We start from the raw sequence: 17,695 nt of genomic DNA, 5'->3' as shown, positions 1-17,695 counted from the left end.
CACTATAATTAATTCACCACTATTTTTCTATTATTAAAAGAGATTAATTACTATACACTGTCAGTGTAAAAAGTTTTACACCCCCGACTCATCACCATCATCCGTTTGTATTACTTTATAAATTTTTAAAATAAAAGTCAAACTTATTTTAATATCCGACGTCTATGATTAACTGACGGTGTAAAATCCGTTTACACTGTCAGTGTATTTCAATTAAACTCTTTTTTTTTATTTCTTTCTTTTTAGTTTAATTAGGTTTTATTATTTTGTATGCCCTTTTAATTTTGTACTGTTAATTAAGATTTAGATATTTTATATCCCCTTTTAAATTATGTACCCCATCCCGAAGCCATGTAATAGCGTAGTCTTATTTTTCGCACTTTAATTTTTCCATACTGTGTTTACTCCCTTTCCACTATAATTAATTCACCACTATTTTTCTATTATTAAAAGAGATTAATTACTATACACTGTCAGTGTAAAAAGTTTTACACCGTCGACTCATCACCATCATCCGTTTGTATTACTTTATAAATTTTTAAAATAAAAGTCAAACTTATTTTAATATCCGACGTCTATGATTAACTGACGGTGTAAAATCCGTTTACACTGTCAGTGTATTTCAATTAAACTCTTATTAAAATAAAACCCATTAATTAATTTTCTAATTAATATATTATATTAGTTATTTAAACTAGGATATAATTTAATCTAGTTTATTAATTAAATTTTCATATATCACTTAATTAATTAAAATGGGCTATTTTGAATAATAAAAATCTAATTATATTTTTTTTCTTTTCTTTTAAAGTTTCTATCAATTTAGTCTAAGTTTTTCCATAAATTCATAAAAAAAAGTTTCTATTATTATAGACTAAAAATATTCTTAATTCATTCTTAAATTTAGTTTATTTAGTTTTTTTTTATTTCCTTCTTTTTAGTTTAATTAGGTTTTATTATTTTGTATGCCCTTTTAATTTTGTACTGTTAATTAAGATTTAGATATTTTATATCCCCTTTTAAATTATGTACCCCCCATCCCGAAGCCATGTAATAGCGTAGTCTTATTTTTCGCACTTTAATTTTTCCATACTGTGAATATAATTGTCTACATGTACGCTAATAGGATTGCATGAAAAGATAAATGATCGAACCTAGACAAATTAATTCAAGATAATATATCTGAATCCAATCATTTCCACACTTGCACCTCTAGGGTAACCCTCTCTTTGTTGCCTTACGATATTACGGTCATGTCCCGCGAATGTGGGGATACCCTTAGCAAAGACCCTTTCGATTAAATTATCATCATCCCTAAACAGATAAGTCATAGTCCCTTCGATCAAAAGGTCAATGTCCCTACAAGATAAATCATAGTCCCTCGAACGTTGCCTTCGAATATATGACCTTGTCCCTCGAACGTTGCCTTCGAATATATGACTTTGTCCCTCGATGACCCTTCGTTGTAGCCTACGATTAAATGATGATCGTCCCTTCGAATGCTAAGGTATCCTTACAAATGTTGCCTTCAATGACCAATCGACGACCCCACGATATCCCTTTACATCCAAAGGATAAGACTACTTACTTCTCAATAGTAAGGACAGTTTTACCCTCCTAAGGATAGGAAATACCTATAAAGAACTTGGTTAGGTATAACTCTTAAATGCTTGCTCACATCTTAAAATACTTTTCACACCTCACACTTTTCAAAACATCTTTAGAAAATCACCACTTGGTATACATTCGCACCAGAATCATCGTCGAGTTATATTTTTCTAAACATCTTTCAAAATCAAACGAGATAAGCACTTTGTATACATTCGTACAAGAATCATTATAAAGTTAAACTCTCCTTTCAAAATATTTTCTAAACACACCACATTTCTCAAACACTTTCTCAAACAAGGAAAATATAAGTGAGTTAAGCAATTAAGAGCCCATGGACAACCATGGATACAAAGGGTGCTAACACCCTCCCTTTGTATAATGTACCTCCCGAACTCAAAATCTAATCAAGGTCTTTCCTGTTTTTTTCCGCCTTTCCTTATTGGATAAAAGAAAAGTCGGTGGCGACTCTTGCTGTCCGCAACATTGCTTTTCAAAGCAAAAACACAAAGTCAGTTCACCGTATCACAGAACTGGCGACTCTGCTGGGGAATCTTAAAAAGAGAGGTTACCTTAAAGATAAGATCACTTATGTTTTCGAATTGTTTCTTTGTCTGATTTACTTTTAAGGGATTGTTTGGGTATTTTATGCTTGAGTGAAAGATCCTACACCCGGATCTAGTGTACCTTAGGTAAGTAGCAAGAGATCATCGCGATTGTCCGGCGTATACTGGAATGGTTAAAATGATGGCTACGGTTAATGTGACACTTTGGATGTCCTGATGTTCCTCATGTTTACTTGAGGAAAATTTTGGCGTCTGCGTGGTGTCATCAAAGCATTAACCAGACCTTTAGAACCCTAATTGACTCATCCTAGCTATTAGAAAGTAGTGAGATAACTGACTTCGGTTCCGACTGGGGTTGGTTGGTACTCGATACTGCACTCTTTGAGATTGGACTTTATGGAAATTTTGGTCAACCGCTTGGTGTTGCACTGAAGTGGACTTAAGGAAAGGTCAATGATTTGAGATCCTTCTAGAACCCGGTTACTATTCTAGGACAGGTTGAACCAAACAAACTTCAGTGGGGAGGGTACTTACCTATGGAACTCATGCAAGCCTTAAAACCTAGGAATGATTGTGGTGTGACTTGTTTGTGCTTGTTACTCACTTGACATCATAACATCATAACATCATAACATCATGACATCATGGCATTGTACTAACCATTTCGAGGACTTAGGGATTTAACTTTGCTCTTTTTTGTAGGGCTATGGCTTCCCGGAAGACCATCCGGATCAATTTTGTAGCGACCTCTCCCCAACTCAAGGATTTAGTGTCAGAACTTCCCGATCATGCTCAGTTCATCAAGAAACATGGTTATCTCCTCAATTTAGTTACCACCGATTTCAAGGAAGATATGATGAGAGTTCTATTCCAGTTCTTCGATCCTAAACATCATTGCTTCACCTTCCCAGATTATCAGTTGGTACCCACATTAGAAGAATTTTCTATGTTGCTTGGGATACCTATCCTTGATCAAACACCTTTCGGTGGTTTAGAAAAGATTCCGAGGTCTGAAGAGGTTGTCGTGGCTTTACACATGACAAAGTCCGACATTGAAACTAATTGGGTAACAAGAAGTGAAGTTAAGGGTCTACTTTCCAAATTTCTGATAAATAAGGCCCGAGAATTCCTAAAAGCTATGAGTGTCCACACTTTCGAAGATGTTCTAGCATTACTAATCTATGGTTTGTTGTTATTTCCTAATCCGGATCAATTCATAGACATGAATGCTGTTAAGATATTTCTCACTCATAACCCTGTGCCCACCTTGCTTGGAGACATTTTGCATTCCCTTCACACTCGTACTATGAAAAGGCAAGGGACTCTCATGTGCTGCGTACCTTTATTATCTAGGTGGTTTATTTCGCACCTTCCTCAATCAGTCTTGAGGAATGAGCAAAATTTGAAATGGTCTCAAAGGATAATGTCGCTCTCCCATTCAGACATCCATTGGTGTCCCCAACCCAAAGAAAATGTTATCATCATTGACCGTTGTGGAGAATTCTCTAACGTACCACTCCTGGGGATAAGAGGAGGTATTAGTTATAATCCTGCTTTAGCCCTACGTCAGTTTGGTTATGCTCGAAGAGATGGTCCACATGAAATAATTATCCAAGGCACTGTGTTTGACTATGACAACGATTCTCAAGGTCTCCGTCAAAGGTTTGTACGAGCTTGGGGCATGGTGAAAAGAAGTACTTTAGGACAGAAAAAATTTATTCCTATGGAACCTTATCTCAGATGGGTACGCGCCAGAGCTCGTGAGCTTATCATGCCATATCTTGCAATCGGACCTCTGATTGTTGAACCAAAAGTTGAAGGAGGTACCCCTCAGATCATTCCTTATCCAGATATGCCTATCAATGTTGAAGAATTGAAGAAATCTTGGATCCAGTTGAGAGAGGAAAGGGATACTTTTGAAGCTCAGTTCTGTGCTGAAAGGAAGAAAGTATTAGAGCTCACCAGCCAGCTTAATGAGGAACGAAGTCTCAATGCATATATCCGCCCAAAAAAAGCCGTCCCTGGGAGACTTGAGCTTTCATTTTTTCTTGTAATGAACATTGATTAAAGAAATTATTAATAAAAGTTCCCCTTTTTGGTGGTTTACGCAAAGTTAAATTCCAAAAGTCCTTGAAAACATTTCATACATTGCATAGCATAACATAACATTGCATAACAGGTACTCTAAAGGATCAATGTTCTCACGGTCTTCCTCTCAAACAGAAAAATGGCCCTCGAACAAACTGTCAAGGATCTCCAGGCTCAGAATGCTCAATTCCAGGAGATGATCTTGAACTTATCCAAGGGGCGGGAGGAACTGAAGACTCTATTGCTCGAGAAGAAGAAATACAAGAAATCCGTGAGTTACATTAACCCGGGAAGAAGGCTTAAAGGACAGGCTCCAGGAGTCAAGATTGGAATTCCGAAGGAAAGAGAACATGAGACAGAAAATGATTCAGAAGATGAGAATGTTGATCCCTTCAACCCTGAGGACGACTATGAAAATTATGAAAATGAACAGTACTCTCCGAAAGATGATAAGTATAAGTTGCTGGAAGAACGTATGCTAGCTATGGAGGGTCAGAAGGCGCCCGGCCTGGATTTCGAAAGCTTAGGTCTGGTCTCTGATGTGGTCATTCCTCGCAAATTCAAGGTCCCCGCTTTCAATAAGTATGATGGTGCGTCTTGTCCTCAGATGCATCTGAGAGCTTATGTGAGAAAGATCCAGCCGTATACCACTGATAGGAAGCTATGGATCCATTTCTTCCAAGAGAGTCTGTCTGACACACAGTTAGAGTGGTATTATCAGCTCGAGAGCTCTAACATCCGCACCTGGACTGATTTAGTGACAGCTTTCTACAAGCACTACCAGTATATTTCTGAATTAGCTCCTACTCAGCTACAGCTGCAGAATATGACTATGGGCTCTAAAGAAAGCTTCAAAGAATATGCTCAAAAATGGAGAGACTTGGCTGGCAGAGTCAAACCCCCTATGACTGATCGAGAATTAGTGGACATGTTCATGGGTACAGTGACTGGCCCATTCTACAGCCATCTATTGGGAAGTTCCTCATCGGATTTCACTGAACTTATATTGACGGGTGAACATGTTGAAAGCGGCATTCGAAGTGGAAAGATACAGGCGGCTACCTATGCAAGCACCAAAAAGTCCTATCAGGGGAAGAATGAATCAAAAGCTGTGTACGGTCAAAGGGGTCATAACAAGAAAAATTGTGACCATACTGTTGGAGCAGTTACGATTGCAGCACCGCCATCTCAAAACTTCCAACACAGACAAGACAGGCCAAGAAGGCAGTTTACCAAGATCAATATGACTTTAGCACAAGCACTGCAGGGTATGCTAAAAGCAAATTTAATTACCCTCAGAGATCCTCCTGCAAATCCCAACATTACTTCTCCTCGTTATAATCCCAATGCCAGGTGTGCATATCACTCCGATAGCCCCGGGCATGATACAAATGATTGTTGGTTGTTGTAGCGGTGTATTCGTCACCATTGGAAATATTAATTAAATCCAAGGTAAATCATACAAAGTCGAGTCGCCACCGCACTTCTATTTATCCAAAGGAATGGTTAGAAAGCGAACAAAAACCTAAGAAGTTTTGCAAAGAAAACTAATAAAAGAAACAAAGATATGGGTAAGGGGGTTGGTTATGTCATGGGAAGGTGTTAGGCACCCACAACATCCTAGGTACTCCTAGGGAGCCCTTCTCACAACTTGTTGTAAAATTATTGTTTATGAAATTTTTATTGTGCAAACATGATTGAAGAGATGAGAAAAGAATGTACAAGTTATTTACATTTTTGTGTTTGGATGGATGAATCCATTGCCTACGTACCATCTTAAAAAGATAGGATCAAACCCTCGTAGTTCGGCTAACAAATTTCAAAACAAATGAGTGGATTGATTTTAAACAAAAGCCTTAAGGTCTTTCATTATCAAAGGGAGAAAACTCGACCTGAACCAACAATCCACCATGTGAGAATAGCTTCGACATGCTAGTGAGGGGTTAACCCTATAATAAGCATGGAAGGCTTACAATTCGATCACTAAGGATGCGGTGAGATTTACATCAACCACTAAGATAATTCAGATCTATGGCTAATGCATGAGAATTTTGATTAAGAAGTGGACAAGGGCCACAAAAGACAATTGAGTGAGTTAAACTAACCAATTAGAAGTATTCACAAACATGTCAAAGTTGACTTAAAGTTCAATTCAAAATAAGTATTATGAAAAGAAAGTTTGAAAATCAAAGGCATAAGGCCTAGGTTTCTAATGTTGAAAACAAGTGAAAATGTTTGCACAATAGTTTTCTGGTTTGGGTTAAGGATGAAAATATGGATCAAGGTTAAGCATGCAAAAGGTGAGTGTTAAGGGACAAAGCCACAAACAGGGTTGCTTTCTCAAGATCATAGAAATGATCCAAGTAAGTTCCTTTGGAATAGTCAAGCACAGGGCCAAAAGCAAATAAAGCATGTATCAGAGATAACAACAGCAAGGGGAAACAAGATGCCAATAGATGGTCTTACACTCGACTCCAAGGAAATAGAATGCCAATCAATGGTCTTACATCCAACTCCTAACAACACAAAGGAAACAAATGCCAATAGCTGGATTTACATTGACTCCTCAAAAGGACAAGGTAACTGTCACAAAGTATGAGCAATGATCATGGTAATGATATACAAGTAATGCTCAAAAAATGAAAACAATGCACAGAGGCACACACAAAACATCAATGCACAGATGAACAAACAATCACACACTATGCACAAACAAGAGGCTTCACACAAGGGCGGGCTTTAGTCAAGGGGTCATATCAACCTCGACAAACAAGCCAGCTGTATAAGTGTAAACAGAAGCTCTTAACCACTAACATTGAGAGTTAGGGTGAAGCTGATGAAAGGAAATGAGGATTAGACCTCATGCTCTTAACCCTGGCCTGGGTGAGCTTAAGACACTGAAAGTGTGGGGATCCAGAATGAGGAATCTTATTCCACATGACTGACTCTATACAAGATCTTGGGTGTTTTATTCAAGAGCATCAGCACGTAGTGCGAGCATAATGAAAGACTCAACTGAATAACAGGGGATTGATTGCAAATCCCTTTTATCTGTCAATTGCCTCTTCACTTAGGAGGACTTAACAAGTGACATGCCTCATTTAGAGGTCTTTAGCACAAATATAAACAATCAAAAACATGGCCTCTTAAGGAGGACTTCAGCCAAATGCCTGCCAAAAAGGTGGCAGGACTTCCAGACTACATGGAGAAAAGAATGGTTACCTAAGTGGTATACCAACCACAAACCAAAGCAAATCTCAAGCAAGAGCTAAAAGCGACTAAAGTACCTGTACAAAAGGCTAGTTAATTAGTAACTCAGACAAACAAATAGAAAACAGACAAAACCAATCAACAGTGTTACACAAAGCAAGGCACAAGTGCAAGCACTCAAATGGTTTCACCATATCAAATGACCTACAAAACAGCAAGGGTTAGTGATCAAAGCAATTGGCATCTCAAGTAATGAGGCCAAACCAATCATTAGTGTTAAATACCTGAAACATAAACACAATTGGTGAGTACAAACCACTAGTACAAAGACTAGGGTCAAAGGCAAGGCAAATAGTCAAAACAGCAGCCAACAATTCACATGAAGCACATTTAATCAAACAAGAATAAGGCCTCAAAAGGATCAAAGCCAAATCATTAAGAAAAGCCATCAATTGAACAAGATAAGGCAAAGGCAAACAATGTGATCTAAATTGGATATCAAACATAGAAAATCCACATTAAAACAGAAATGAATCCAATGATCATGAAATTTTTTATGTGAACATAAAATGTTATGAACAAGCATCATACCAAAAATTGGGTCCAGAAGATAACAAATGGTGTGTGAATGAAAATGCACAAGTACAAGGTCAAGAATGTGACACCAAATGTTACAACATATGTCCATGTGTCTAAAACAGTGGTATTAAATGGTAAAAATGCCAAACAAAAGCCAAAAGATCATGTTACATGTTATGAACAAGCATGTTAAGTTTCAAGGCAATTGGATAATCAATGAGCATTTCATAAGTCAATTAGCACAACATGTCACATTTGCTTCATGTTCAAACAATCAAGCACAATTAAAATTCCAGCAATCCAAAAATCAGGAAATGAACATCTACAAATAATAGACATTAAAATGAACATGTAAAAAAAAGAATGGATTAAATTGGATTCATTTTCTATTTTTAGTGATTTTTGGAAGTTGAATGAAAGTAATTGAAATAACATGAATCATATGGAAAATGGAATGTGAATTGGAATTGGCAAAATGCAAAAGGTTAGTGTTGAACCTAGGTTCATGAGGTCACATGCGCTGGAAAATAAAATCAGAAATGTACAATGCCAAGGATCGAACCAAGGAGCAATAGGTTACAGGAGCGCTTAACATGAAAATGCAATTGAAAAATCCAAAATGCCACAAGCAAGGATCGAACCGAGGACAATGAGGTTAAAGGCGCGTTCATCATCAAAACGCTGCGCTTCATGGCAAGGGAAAATCAAAAGTGGAATTTCAAAAGTGCTAGCGCAAGGAATCGAACAGAAGACAAGAACGTTACAAGTGCGCACTGTGCCAAGCCCTAGCGTTTGAACCAGACGGCCGGAATAGTAATTCCGGTCGTCTTCTCCGGCGGTTCTCCGGCGAAGGTTCATCAAAAAAATTCCAGAAACGCGTGAAAAGCATATGGTTTGAAAGCTTATTCAAGGAGGAGCACGAATCTAACAATTATAAGTCCTAATTCTCCATGGATTGGCCGGATCGATCGAAAACATAATGCACATCAAAAGTTCAAGTTCACATATCTCATGCAATTCTTATCCATTTCAAGATCTATTGATATCAGAATCATCAGCATTAAAAACTCTACAAGATCATGGCAATAAAATGAAGAAACAAGAGATTCGAATTCCAACCTCTTTGAAGAGCAGTGAGCTGATTTCGTGTGTTCAAGCTCCAGCAATATCCAGATCTTCTCCTCAACTTGTGTATTGAAGCTTTATGCACGAATTGATGCTTGAATCCACCTTAATGAAGCTCAATTTCCAAGATCCATATTCATGTTCAAGCCTTGAGTATGCATGATTCTTGACCAAATTCTCCAATCCAATGCTTGATTTGTACTCAATGATGCTCAATGAACACGATTATGCAAGAAAATTGATGTGTTATGTGAAGAATTTTGAAGTTTCAATTGAGAGAAAATTTGGAGGGAAAGAAAATTTTCAGATCTAGAATGTGATTTTTCTCTGAAATTCTGTTATGATTATTAGGCTTATATACCATGTGCTAATCACCCTTAAATTGTCATTAGGCAATGGTTAATTGAGATTAATGAAATGAGAGGTGAAATGCAAAATTGGGCAAGTGTATGGTGCATGAAAATTTTACACGTGAACAGTGCACATGCATGGCTCAAATTCACTCAAAATCATCCAAGGAACACAATGGCATTGGTATTTTTCATGTATGATCAATAGAATTTGAATTCTCCATTTTCCCTCCAAAATATACATGCATGGACAAACGATCATGTGAGTTAATTTCATGCAATGAAATGTTTGATTTGGAAAATATTGGTCATAACAAGCATTATGCAAAAAGAGTGGTTCGATTTGGAGTTTTGGATCAAAAGTTATGGCATGTTGAACTTCTATGCACCCTTGGCAATCATTTGATCATAATTATTCAACCATTCATCAAATGCTCATGATCTTGGACTTTTTAGAAATGGGAGAGAAAGATATTAAACTTTCATGTTCAACAAAATTTCATTTGAAGCTTCCTTGACGTTGGAAAGTTAAGTTGAATGTGAACTAAAAACTTGCCATTTTTGGAAACTTGAAATTATAGGTCACTTTCCATTTTGGGAAACTTTTGATATGACCTCAAAATCTTCAAGATAGATGTATGACATGATGAATAGGCCTTGTTTGAACATGAATGAGGATGTTAAGATCAATTCCCCAACCTCAAAGCCCTCAGTTGACTGTATAGTTGACTGCCTGGGTCCTCAGATGACTTGAAAATGTTCTAATGAATTTGAACCTCCATCACTTGGGAATTTTGCTTCCAAATGAAACCATAGCTCATATAAGCTCTTCAAAATGATCATATGGTCCTCATCTCAAGAAAATACCATCTGCTCTTGTACAAGGGATGTAACACCCCGATAAAATATGATAATTATTTAATTTAAGTTAATAGTATATTATGATGATAATATGAATGAGAGGGTATTATTTTTCAAAATAAAAGATAAACCATTCATATATATTATTATTAATATATTTATTAATTTAATTAAATAATTGGAATATTATTGGATTATTATTGGAATAAAAAAAAGTTGGAATCAGTAAAGAGTCCCATTTGGTAAAAAGGGTTTTTACACGTGAAAACAGAGAACACGTAACAATTGGGAGAACAGAGAAGAAACTGAGAAAGGGAGAAGAAGAGGCTAGGGCTCAAGAGGAGAATTCACGATTGTTGAAGGTCAAAGAAGGATTTGCCGGATTAATTCAGGTAAGGGGGGTTTATCGTCGTTTAATGGGTATTATGGGTTAACATGTAATGGGTAGTAATAAGCCATTGAATCGACTCTAATTAGGATGATGAATGTTGCAAATTGTGAATTTGTGGATGAATGAGATAAGGGTTTATAATTGAAGAAAATTCGTAGGAATTAGATGTAATAAGGTTAGAAATTGTGAAATTGAATGGGTATGATCTGTGTTAGATAATATGAACGAATGCTGTGTAAAAATTGGACTGTGGGAGGTTGGACCTGAGAAATCTCGTAGCAGAGAAAACCCATAGCAGATCTGGAATTTGGTTTCGAGTCATACGCGTATGACACTAGGCCATACGCGTATGAGATGGCCTGGTACGCGTATGGAGTGAGGCCATACGCGTATGAATGAAGAAGATGATGTTCTAAACGTGGTTTTGTCTCTGTTGGTACGCGTATGGGAGAAGTGGTACGCGTATCATACGCGTATGAGACAGACTATACGCGTATGGGCAGAAGTTTGATTTTTCTGAGTTGTTGTTGTGCAGTTTTGGTCGTTTCAGCTGAGTGATGTAATTTAGCTGAGGTATGACATAGTAGGGATCATTTCCCGCTGTTTTGAGCAGTATAGGTATTAGTAGAGTGTGCTAATACTGTGATTTATTATTTGGCATGACATGATATGATTCTGTGATAAATATGTTGATGATGTATGATGGTATGCATAATGCTGTGAATATATCTATTATGTATGAAATTGTGGATGGACTGTTTATGGCTTAGAGTGTGAGCATATGTCCATTGTGGATTGTTGTTGATTTTTGCATGTTAGGTGATTTAGCGTGCATAGCATGGCCTTTATGGTGGTAGCTAATTCCCATGGTGAGGAATTAGTGAGTGAGTCACTAGGTCTCAAATGAGTGGGACTAGTGAGCTTGGTAGCCGTATCTGGGTTTGATCGGTGAGGTTGAACTATGTGTTCACGAATAGTCGGTACCGCATGCATGGAGTCTCATTTCATAATGTATGTATGGCGTATAATATGAATGGATGTATTCCAATATTATACGTGTGTTTGGTGTTTGTGTTGAGTATGGTTATGAGTTGATGTGGCCGTTGCTGAATGTGTGATATGATTAGGGTGATGAAATGTGTTAATTTACTTAGCATTACATGATATTTTATAATGCTTATTATATCGATTGAGGAACTCACCCTTACAACTATATTTCAGGTAACGAGCAGTGATTGAGTAGAAGCTAGTGCTTGGAGTCTAGTGTAGTTCCTTAGTGGGTCATGCTCTGGTATATGTAACATCGGGACGGGATGTTTTACTTGTTTTCATTTTGTTGTTGGACAATTTTACATGTAATGTGTTACATGGTTTGCATATCCGCTGCGAATTGTGCAATGTTTTATGTTGATTAATAAATGAGCATGACAAACTATTTTGGTGAATGGTGTGAAGTGTCAAGTGTGACACCCTGAAATTGCATATCTACTCTGATTCATATTTTGTTGTTTTAATTAATTATTGGGGTATTTTTAGAAGGGTGTTACATTAGTGGTATCAGAGCATAGTCGGTCGAGTCGAGTCGTAATTATTCTGTTTCCCTGTATGTGATAGGTGTTGTGTAACCCTATCAGTACTTATTGTTTTAGCTTGTTGGATTAACTCAGAATAGAGATGGCTGGAAGAGGTAGAGACGATGCTGCGATTGCTGAGGCTCTAGGTATGCTAGCTGGAGTACTTGGAGGGAATCCGAATGTTGTGGGACTGGGAGCTGCTCGTCAACTGAGTGAGTTCCAGAGGAACAATCCTCCAATGTTCAAGGGAGCATACGATCCAGATGGCGCTCAGAAGTGGTTGAAGGAGATCGAGAGGATCTTCCGAGTGACTGAATGTGTCGATAACCAGAAGGTCAGGTTCGGTACGTATATGCTGTCAGAGGAAGCAGATGATTGGTGGGTTGCTTCCCGCGCTGAGTTGGAAGCTGCTGGGAGTGCTGAGATCACTTGGGCGGTGTTCAGAGAGAGATTCCTGAGGAAGTACTTTCCAGAGGATGTCAGAGGAAAGAAAGAGATAGAGTTCTTAGAATTGAAGCAGGGCAACCGGTCTGTTACTGAGTATGCTGCTAAGTTCACAGAGATGTCGAAGTATTACACTCCCTATGATGAGGCTACTGGGGAATTTTCAAAATGTGTGAAGTTTGAGAACGGGTTACGTCCCGAGATCAAGCAGGCTATTGGGTATCAGCGGATTAGAGTGTTTTCTGACTTGGTTGACTGTTGCAGGATTTTTGAACAGGATACCAAGGCCAGAGCGGAGAGCTATCAGCAGAGGGTTGATAGGAAAGGCAAGAATCAAATGATCGTGGGAAGCCGTATGCAGCTGGCAAAGGTTTCCAGAGACAGAGTGCGATGAAGAGACCTAGTGGGGGAGACTCCAGTGCCCCTGCTAAGTGTTACAGAAGTGGTCAGGCTGGACATCGTATCCATGAGTGTACCAGTACTGAGAAGAAGTGTTTCAAGTGTGGCAAAGGTGGTCACTTGGCTGCAGAGTGCCGGTTGAAGACTATGACTTGTTTCAACTGTGGAGAGGTGGGTCATATCAGTCCGCAGTGTCCTAAGCCGAAGCAAGAGAACCAGTCGGGAGGCAAGGTCTTTGCTTTATCGGGTTCTGAGACTTCTGCAGATGATCGTTTGATCCGAGGTACGTGTTATATTAATGGCTTTCCTCTTGTAGCTATTATTGACACCGGTGCGACTCATTCCTTTATATCTTTGGATTGTGCTGTGAAACTTAAATTAGAGATATCTGAGATGCATGGGAGTATGGTGATTGATACTCCTGCGAAGGGTTCAGTGACTACTACTTCAGTTTGTTTAAATTGCCCTTTGAGTATTTTTGGTAGAGACTTTGGGATGGACCTCGTGTGTCTTCCACTAGTGCAGATTGATGTTATCTTGGGTATGAACTGGTTGGTGTTTAACCGAGTTTATATCAACTGTTTTGATAAGATTGTGATCTTTCCTGAGATTGAGGAAGGAAAGAGTTTGTTTCTATCAGCAAGGCAGGTGAATGAGGCAGTAGCAGATGGGGCAGAGTTGTTTATGCTGTTAGCGACTTTGGAGGCTAAAGATAAACTGGTGATTTGCGATTTGGCCGTGGTGTGTGATTTTCCTGATGTGTTTCCTGAAGAAGTGAATGAATTACCGCCAGAGTGTGAAGTTGAGTTCTCGATTGATTTGGTACCTGGTACTAGACCGATATCGATGGCTCCGTACCGTATGTCTGCTGTTGAGTTAACTGAATTGAAGAGTCAGCTGGAAGACCTGTTGGATAAGAAATTTATTCGTCCGAGTGTGTCACCGTGGGGCGCACCAGTGTTATTGGTTAAGAAGAAAGAAGGTACTATGAGGTTGTGTGTGGACTACAGGCAACTGAATAAAGTGACGATCAAGAATCGGTATCCTTTGCCGAGGATTGATGATTTGATGGATCAGTTGGTTGGTGCGAGTGTGTTCAGCAAAATAGATTTGAGATCGGGGTATCATCAGATACGTGTGAAAACTGAGGATATTCAGAAGACTGCTTTCAGAACAAGGTATGGACATTATGAGTATTCTGTAATGCCTTTTGGTGTGACTAATGCGCCTGGGGTATTTATGGAGTATATGAATAGGATTTTCCATCCGTACCTAGACAAGTTTGTTGTGGTGTTTATTGACGATATTTTGGTGTATTCGAAATCTGAAGAAGAGCATGCTGAACATTTGAGAGTGGTTTTGAGAGTTCTACGAGAAAAGAAGTTATTTGCTAAACTGTCCAAGTGTGAATTTTGGTTAGAAGAGGTTAGTTTTCTTGGTCATGTGGTTTCAAGAGGTGGTGTTGCTGTTGATCCTTCTAAGATAGAAGCGGTATCTAAGTGGGAAGCTCCGAAGTCAGTTTCTGAGATAAGGAGTTTTCTTGGACTTGCAGGTTATTATAGGAAATTCATTGAGGGATTTTCTAAGTTGGCGTTACCGTTGACGATGTTGACTAGAAAGGGGCAAGCGTTTGTTTGGGACTCAAAATGTGAAGAAGGTTTCCAAGAGTTGAAGAGAAGGTTAACTACTGCTCCTATTCTGATATTACCAAGTCCGTCAGAACCATTTGAGGTTTACTGTGATGCTTCATTGTTGGGTTTGGGTGGTGTTTTGATGCAGAATAAGCAGGTTGTAGCTTATGCTTCGAGACAACTGAAGGTTCATGAGAGGAACTATCCGACACACGATTTAGAGTTGGCAGCTGTGGTATTTGTTCTGAAGTTATGGAGGCATTACTTGTACGGGTCAAGATTTGAGGTTTTCAGTGACCATAAAAGTTTAGAGTATTTGTTTGATCAGAAAGAGCTGAATATGAGACAGAGGAGATGGTTAGAGTTTCTGAAGGATTATGACTTTGGTTTGAATTACCATCCTGGTAAAGCAAACGTAGTGGCTGATGCATTGAGTCGGAAATCATTGCATATGTCTATGTTAATGGTTAAGGAATTGGATTTAATTGAGCAGTTTAGAGACTTGAGTTTGGTGTGTGAGAGTACTCACAATAGTGTTAAATTGGGAATGTTGAAGTTAACGAGTGGTATTCTGGATGAGATTAGAGAAGGTCAGAAATCCGATGTGCTTTTGGTTGATAAGTTGACTCTAGTGAATCAAGGTCAAGGTGGTGAATTCAGAGTTGATGAGAATGGTGTTTTGAAATTTGGTAATCGGGTGTGTATTCCGGATGTTACCGAACTTAAGAAGAGTATTCTTGAGGAAGGACATCGTAGTGGCCTGAGTATTCATCCTGGGGCTACGAAGATGTATCATGATTTGAAAAAGTTATTTTGGTGGCCGGGAATGAAAAGAGAAATTGCGAGTTTTGTTTATTCTTGTTTGACTTGTCAGAAGTCAAAGATTGAGCATCAGAAGCCGTCTAGGCTAATGCAACCGTTGGCTATTCCAGAGTGGAAGTGGGATAGTATCAGTATGGATTTTGTTTCTGGTTTACCGAGGACAATTAAGAATTTTGAAGCTATTTGGGTGATTGTTGACAGATTGACAAAATCGGCTCATTTCATTCCGATCAGAATGGATTATCCGTTAGAGAGGTTAGCTGAGTTGTATATTGAGAAAATTGTAAGTTTGCATGGTATTCCGTCGAGTATTGTTTCGGACAGAGATCCTAGATTTACATCGAAGTTCTGGGAAGGTTTGCAGAGGGCTTTGGGAACTAAGCTGAGATTGAGTTCTGCATATCATCCGCAGACTGATGGTCAGACTGAGAGGACGATTCAATCACTAGAGGATCTTTTGAGGGCTTGTGTTTTGGAAAAGGGAGGCGCTTGGGATTGTTATTTACCTTTGATTGAGTTTACCTACAACAATAGTTTTCATTCGAGCATTGGTATGGCACCGTTTGAAGCTTTGTATGGTAGGAGATGTCGGACACCTTTATGTTGGTATGAGTCCGGTGAGAGTGCTGTGGTTGGACCGGAGATTGTTCAACAAACTACGGAAAAGATTAAGATGATTCAGGAGAAGATGAGGATTGCTCAGAGTCGTCAGAAGAGTTATCACGACCAGAGGAGGAAGTCACTTGAGTTTCAAGAGGGAGATCATGTGTTTCTTCGTGTTACTCCGATAACTGGGGTTGGTCGAGCTTTGAAGTCGAAGAAGTTGACACCTCGATTTATTGGTCCTTATCAGATTTTGGAGAGGATAGGGGAGGTAGCCTATCGTATCGCTTTACCGTCGTCACTTGCGAATTTGCATGAGGTTTTTCATGTGTCTCAGTTGAGGAGGTACATTCCTGATCCGTCGCATGTGGTCCAAGTAGATGATGTACAGGTGAGAGATAACCTGACTGTTGAAACATCACCTATGAGGATCGAGGATCGAGAGTCGAAGCAGTTGCGGGGTAAAGAGATTGCTTTGGTAAAGGTAGCTTGGGGAGGACCAGCAGGTGGCAATGTGACTTGGGAACTTGAGAGTCAGATGAAGGAGTCTTATCCAGAGTTATTCGCTTGAGGTATGTTTTCGAGGACGAAAACTCTTTTAGTGGGGGAGAGTTGTAACACCCCAATAAAATATGATAATTATTTAATTTAAGTTAATAGTATATTATGATGATAATATGAATGAGAGGGTATTATTTTTCAAAATAAAAGATAAACCATTCATATATATTATTATTAATATATTTATTAATTTAATTAAATAATTGGAATATTATTGGATTATTATTGGAATAAAAAAAAGTTGGAATCAGTAAAGAGTCCCATTTGGTAAAAAGGGTTTTTACACGTGAAAACAGAGAACACGTAACAATTGGGAGAACAGAGAAGAAACTGAGAAAGGGAGAAGAAGAGGCTAGGGCTCAAGAGGAGAATTCACGATTGTTGAAGGTCAAAGAAGGATTTGCCGGATTAATTCAGGTAAGGGGGGTTTATCGTCGTTTAATGGGTATTATGGGTTAACATGTAATGGGTAGTAATAAGCCATTGAATCGACTCTAATTAGGATGATGAATGTTGCAAATTGTGAATTTGTGGATGAATGAGATAAGGGTTTATAATTGAAGAAAATTCGTAGGAATTAGATGTAATAAGGTTAGAAATTGTGAAATTGAATGGGTATGATCTGTGTTAGATAATATGAACGAATGCTGTGTAAAAATTGGACTGTGGGAGGTTGGACCTGAGAAATCTCGTAGCAGAGAAAACCCATAGCAGATCTGGAATTTGGTTTCGGGTCATACGCGTATGACACTAGGCCATACGCGTATGAGATGGCCTGGTACGCGTATGGAGTGAGGCCATACGCGTATGAATGAAGAAGATGATGTTCTAAACGTGGTTTTGTCTCTGTTGGTACGCGTATGGGAGAAGTGGTACGCGTATC

This window comes from Lathyrus oleraceus, chromosome 2 (genome assembly GCF_024323335.1).
Source record: "Lathyrus oleraceus cultivar Zhongwan6 chromosome 2, CAAS_Psat_ZW6_1.0, whole genome shotgun sequence".
Classification (NCBI taxonomy): domain Eukaryota; kingdom Viridiplantae; phylum Streptophyta; class Magnoliopsida; order Fabales; family Fabaceae; genus Lathyrus; species Lathyrus oleraceus.
The sequence above is the reverse complement of the archived record's forward strand: the minus strand, read 5'-3'. Positions refer to the sequence as shown.